Raw genomic sequence first — 6,926 nt, forward strand, 5'->3', positions numbered from 1 at the left:
ATGCCCATACACGCACATATTCATACATATACATACACATACAGACATATACATATATACATATGCACACATTCATACTTGCTCACCTTCATCTATTTCTGGTGCTACCCACCCCACAGGAAACAGTTTCACTACCCCCTGCTTCAGCGAGGTAGTGCCACGAAAACAGACAAAAAAGGCCACATTTTTCCACACTAAGTCTCTGGCTGTCATGTGCAATGCACCAAAACGACAGCTCCCTATCCACATCCAAGCCCCACAGACCTTTCCATGGTTTACCCCAGACTTTTCACATGCCCTGATTCAGTCCATTGATAGCACATTGACCCCAGTATACCACATTGTTCCAATTCACTCTATTCCTTGCATGCCTTCTATCCTCCTGTATGTTCAGGCCCCGGTCACTCAAAATTCTTTTCACTCCATCCTTTCACCTCCAATTTGGTCTCTCACTTCTCCTTGTTCCCTCCACCTCTGACACATACATCCTCTTTGTCAATCTTTCCTCATGCATTCACTCCATATGTCCAAACCATTTCAACAAACCCACTTTTGCTCTCTCAACCACACTCTTTTTATTTCCACACATCTCTCTTACCCTTTCATTACTCAATCTCATTACTCAATCAAACCACCTCACAACACATACTGTCTTCAAACATTTCATTTCTAACACATCTACCCTCCTCCGTACAACCCTATCTATAGCCCATGCCTCGCAACCACATAATACTGTCGGAACTACTATTCCTTCAAACATATCCAATTTTGCTCTCAGAGATAACGTTCTTTCCTTCCACACATTCTTCATCGCTCCTAGAACCTTTGCCTCCTCTTCGACCCTGTGACACTTCCACTTCCATGGTTCCATTTGCTGCTAATTCTACTCTCAGATATCTAAAACACTTCACTTTCTCCAATTTTTCTCCATTCAAACTTACATCCCAATTAACTTGTCCCTCAACCCTGCTGAACTGAATACCCTTGCTCTTATTCACATTTACTCTCAACTTTCTTGTCTTACACACTTTTCCAAACTTAGTCACCAACTTCTGCGGTCTCGCACTCAAACCAGCCACTAGAGCTGTATCATCGGTGAACAAAAACTGACACTTCCTAGGCCCTCTCATCCCCAACAAACTGCACACTCGCCTGTCTCTCCAAAGCTCTTGCATTTACCTCCCTAACCACACCATCCTTAAACAAATTAAACAACCATGGGGACATCACACACCCCTGCTGCAGACCAGCATTCACTGGGAACCAATCACTCTCCTCTCTTCCTACTCGTACACAAGCCTTACATCCTTGGTAAAAACTTTTCACTGCTTCTAGCAACTTACCTCCCACACCATACGGTCTTAAGACCATCCATAAAGTATCTCTTCTATGATTATATATCACACAGGCATTTCAGGAATGAGGTCAATGCATGAACAATCTAGACTTTACTGGCCGGGAGGATGGTAAATAAACACAGGGGTTTCATCACATGTGGGCCTCAAAAGCTGAAGCTATATGTAATATGTCACAACCTTGACAGCAAAGACTGCAAGATTCATTCTACTCTAGGGTATGTACTGTAAAACATATATCTAATGATCACTAATGATGGTTTCACTTATATGGAGTCCAATGAGAAGACAAATCAAATGAAGACATAAGCTGTTAAAATACTGAATGCAACAAATGCAGTGACTGCTCTGGGGCTGCTTCTGCTAAGGCAGGCAGTCCAACTCACTTCAGCATATAGTTGTGGTACAACCCACATCCTTATGTTGTAATATCACTTAAACCCCCTATAGGTATGTGAGCAGCAAAATGAACCCCTACTAAGCTGATTGTGTGTGTGTTTGGGGGGGTAGGAGTGGTGGGATGGCTGTCTATTTGAGAAGTGCTCATGATGTCCAACTTATTTGACTTTAATATATTTTTCCAAGTATGCGCCAAGTCTTTGGAGGGGTTGGTTGCATTATTGTGACTTTCAATTCAATTACCCAAAACTGTGATAATCAAATCTTAACCATGGCTATCAAAAAGTGTTGGTAGGGGTCATGGCAGGCAATGAGGGGATAGCCGTCACAGCTTGTCCCTCCTTCCTCCTTACTTGTTTCACCACCACAGGACCTCAGCTGGTTTCTTTGATTTGCTGCTATTGACACATCTCTTCCCTTCTTTGATTTCACATTCAGTATTTGTACAAAACCTCCTGTAATATTCCTATTCACTCTAAATCCATAGAATCAATATCAATAAACTAATACTATCATGTTTTAACCTTTGTGACAAAGTAATACTTCAGAACGTACAGGACAAATACCGAATGTAATATTCAAGTATGGAAAGATTTACACAATGACAACCAACTAAAGCCAGCTGAAGGTATGCATTGATGGAGCAAGCAAATGAGAAGGAAGGACAAGTGGTGGTGGTTACTCCCCTCTGCATCATACTCTGCCACCATCTTCTTCAGCCTCACTTGTGGATCAACTATTTACTTTCTAAGCAAAGAATTAGCATGTATGTTAACTAAAAATGTGGTGGATTCTTAATAATTTTGACAATGGGAATGAGCTCATTCATTATTCAACAGAAATGTTTCTAGAAAAATTAAATTTTTTTCTGACGTACTTGTACTGAAATGAAATATCAAACAGAGAGAAGAGAGGTTGACAAAGAGAATATATATGTCAGAAATGGAGAGGTCAGTCGAAAATGGAGATCAAATTGGAGATGGAAGGATGGAATAAAAAAGATTTTGTGATCAGGACCTGAACATGCAAGAGGGTGAAAGGCATGCATAGGACAGAATGAACTAGAATGATGAGGAAACAGTAGTTGATGTTCTATCATTGGACTGAGCAAAACATATGAAGTGGATGGTGGAAACCATGGAAAGGTTTGTGGGACCTGGTTGAGGATAGGGGGCTGTGGTTTTGGTGCACTGCATGACAGCTTAGAGTGGATGTCAGCAAATGCAGCCTTTCTTCATATGTTCCTGGCACTATCTTTCCACTGTAGGGAACCTCAATCAAATGTAAAAAAAAATACATACATTACGAAAAACGTGGTAGAACTGATTCAGTGCCAGTGAGAAGTCATGCCATTATGTGGGTGTAAATAATGTAACAGAAACATGCTTCCAGGAGAAATTGCTTGAATATCTTATTTTTTTTCTGGCGTGCTTGTGTTGGCATAAACAGTAAGGATGGATCTCCATCAAGTGATATACTATGTCCTCAGTCTATGTACTTCTATCAGATTTGTGGGAAATTCTGGATATCTATAAAATGTAATTATCCTTAGTAAATTTTTCTTGGTTGATCTCAGGGAATTCAAATGATCTATCAGACCATACTAGACGCTATATTAACATCACACTCCAAACAAAATTCCACATTACCCTTCCCACCATTCTGACCTGTGCCTGAATGTTTGCTTCTACTTGTAAGTGCTCTTGTCAGCTTTTGTATTGATTTCATACAATACACTTTCATATTATACTTACACTTAATACAGCATATGTAAGGTGCACTACACATTCTTCTCTCAAGAGTCATGAATAATAGATAAAGATGCTAGGACACAAGTAAGCCATAGTGCTAAGTTGTGAAGTACATATGTATATGGAGTGAATCAGAGTGGTAGAGTGGAAAGATAACTGTAGATCCACAAAAGGTTGAAAATATGGTACAGCAAATAGTAAACAGGAATACATCATTTTTTTTTGCAAACAATCAAAACTGTGAATGCTGAAACAGAAAATATAGAGTAACAGATGTACAGAAAATACTAAACAGTGATTTATCACAATGAAAAATGAACTCACCTACCAAATACTAAGTACTGTATAACTTATATGCTGCACAATGCTAGGTAATGCATCACTAAGAACTTATCGAAAACATTACATAAAAATTCTTCTTCAAACCCCAAAATCTTCATAATTTCACTTCTCACATATATATCTTTCAACGGTGAATAACAACTGACTTGTAAAAATAAAACTGACCGATAGCATTCACTGATGCCAAGTTATGTCGATCTGAGATCTTGCTAGTCCTGATAAAAGTTTTGCTCTTATAGATATCTAATGAATTTCATTTTCCCATAAAACCATCAGTACAAGGAATATGTTTCTCTATTTCCTTAATCAGAGAGATTCATCTATGATTTATCAGGCAGAGAGATTCTCAACTTTATGCTAAGGGATGATAATGCCTAAAATCATGCTATGCATAGGAAAACAGTTTATATATCTACAAGTTATACATCTTTAGCCTTAAAGAGTATTGGAATATTTGTAATATATGCTGATATTACAAAGGCCACATTCATTATGGAAACAATCAAACAACGTCCTGATTAATTAACCATAATGTGATATCACAGAAGAAATAAAAAAATATACCCAAAAATATAATAATGTCTATGACTATGAACAGAGAAGCATGGCTATGCTCTTTTCAGTTAATTACATCCTTACGGTAAGAGAAAGCAGATCTGAATTAATCGTCAAAAATTCCTGAACAATGATTTGCGGCAATTGAATAAAGCAGCATGACGCTTCCAGACAAGAGAAAATATCTAAGGCTGCACATATATGCTGCTCTGCATTTTCAGTATATCAATTCTACCTATACTCTACATTGCTAACTCAAATACATGCTCACTTCTATGAAAGAAACTAACAGAAAAATCAGATCTATATGTGGGAAGCTCTACCAGTCATATGTTTCCTTAATGAGTAAGATCAATTTCTTCACCGTATTCTAAGGGTCAAAGCTATCTACAAACCACACTACTTGGCCAATTGTGTGTTATGCTCTAACACCATATATGAGCTATGCTCAATCACTGAGATTTGTATGTGCACTTTGCTGGCCATACTGGCCAGTAGTGTAACCTACTAAATCTATCTGAACTAGATCCTGATCACATGCCACATACACTCATGTAAATGTATTTTCACATTTATATGTTTCGGTTGCTTTTATTCTGTTCTCTGAAGAACATCCACAATGGACTAGTTATCATTCAAAGTAACTACATAAAACTATGGAATAGGTTAACTTACTTAATTACATTCAAATCTAGCCCCCTAAAGAAGACTGAAAAGCATTGGCTATATGCCTACAAATTTTGGGTTATTGTACTGATTTTTTTCAAATTTCTCTGCATGCTGATTCTTTTACAAATCCCTTAACAAACAGCAGAAAACATCATTAAAAGATGAGAAATAGTAGCTGTAAATACTATAAACAAATAAAATCTAATTAAGCGTGCAAAGAAAACTGTGGATAATATCCTCACAATATGAAAAATGCATATGAAATTAAGGAAAGTAGTAAAGCATCTAGCTCTAAGTTTTACATCACACTTAAGCCATTACTACCGGAAAACAGAGTGAGCCAGCCTTATACTCTGTAAAAACAAACATCATAAGTAGATTTCTATGAGCACAAGGCAAACATGAAAGAGAAAGTAAAAGGGGTACATAAATGAAACTGAGTAAAATTCAATAAAAACATATTACAGAATGGTAATACAGGCTAAAGCAAGAACAAAAAATTAGCTTAGTTAACTGCAGAAAATTGTAAGCCATGATATTTGTCTTTGCCTAATACATATACATTAAAAACTTCATCTTCCCAACATTCAACATTCCTGAGTTACAGCAAATGCCAGAAAATAAAGTTCACCTCATTAACATACAAATATATTTAACTACATACCGCTAAATCTAGACTTTTTGTCGTCTCCATGTAGGTTGCTATTGTGTACGTATCAAGTTTCTATTATGTATTGTTCTTGAATTATTGTGCTAATGTGTCCACAGGTATAAAGATACAGAGGGTGATGACATAATGTCCTGCATATACAAGGAATAGCAGAGGGTATAAAATTGAATGGGGTGGAACAGTTTGAGAACCAGTTCTTCCCATTACATTATGTCTCATTAGGCTAACTGTTATGGTAGTGCTACTTCCTCCTTGGCCTTAACCTGCTTATCATTTTGTACTGATACAGAGTAACTACTTGAAACTATATTTTTGAAAATACCCATGAACATCCAGAGAACTCAGTCACACATCAAGCAATTGGGCTTACATGGCTTTGGCTACAAAGATGGAAATTTTAGAAGAGGTAGAATTGTGTTAGCCTATATGCCAATATCTATGAAGTCTGGTTCAGACTTGTGCAATATATATTATGTACCTTGTACTATGTACACGATGTAAATAATCTGTGAAACTTCAGAGTAAAGCACAGTCTAAAGTGCATCTGAGTATGTGGTTGCCAATGTAAATACTTTTTGCCAATCATTGCAACATAAATGAACAATTATGCATAATTCTAAGAGAACCATGAGACATACAGTATATGCTGAGGTTTTCTACTATTTCTTTTCTAACTGGGCAATGTCCATGTCTTACTGGCGAATAAAAAAGTAATGTTGAACACTTATTATTTACAATTACAAAAATAAAAAAGGTACCATTTCAAAGTCAAATTGCATTTATGATAATAATACTATTAATTGTATTCATTCTGGAATTCTGAAACTGTTCCACTCTATATACTCTGTTAAATTGGATGTTCCCTAAATACAATTCTATCACATAACTATGTGTTGCTGGACACTGCATCCTGGAGGTTACACCACAAGTGAAGAGTGACCTTTTGTGAAGCTGTATCATTGTTACTTAACACAAGAGAGTGCAGTCTTGTCAAAGACCTTGTCGCTTCAAAGGAGTCCATCCTGTCCCTGGAACCGAGTACAGTACAACACATGGATTGGGGGTCCTGGGGTTATAAAAATAAGTCACAAATAGAAATGCCAACATCTGTGAGCAAATGCAGTGTCTCCTTCCATTTTCACCTTGAATACTTTTGTGCCAAGACTCATCTAGGTCAACAAACTA

The sequence above is a fragment of the Panulirus ornatus genome, chromosome 19 (genome assembly GCF_036320965.1).
Source record: "Panulirus ornatus isolate Po-2019 chromosome 19, ASM3632096v1, whole genome shotgun sequence".
In the NCBI taxonomy this organism is placed as follows: domain Eukaryota; kingdom Metazoa; phylum Arthropoda; class Malacostraca; order Decapoda; family Palinuridae; genus Panulirus; species Panulirus ornatus.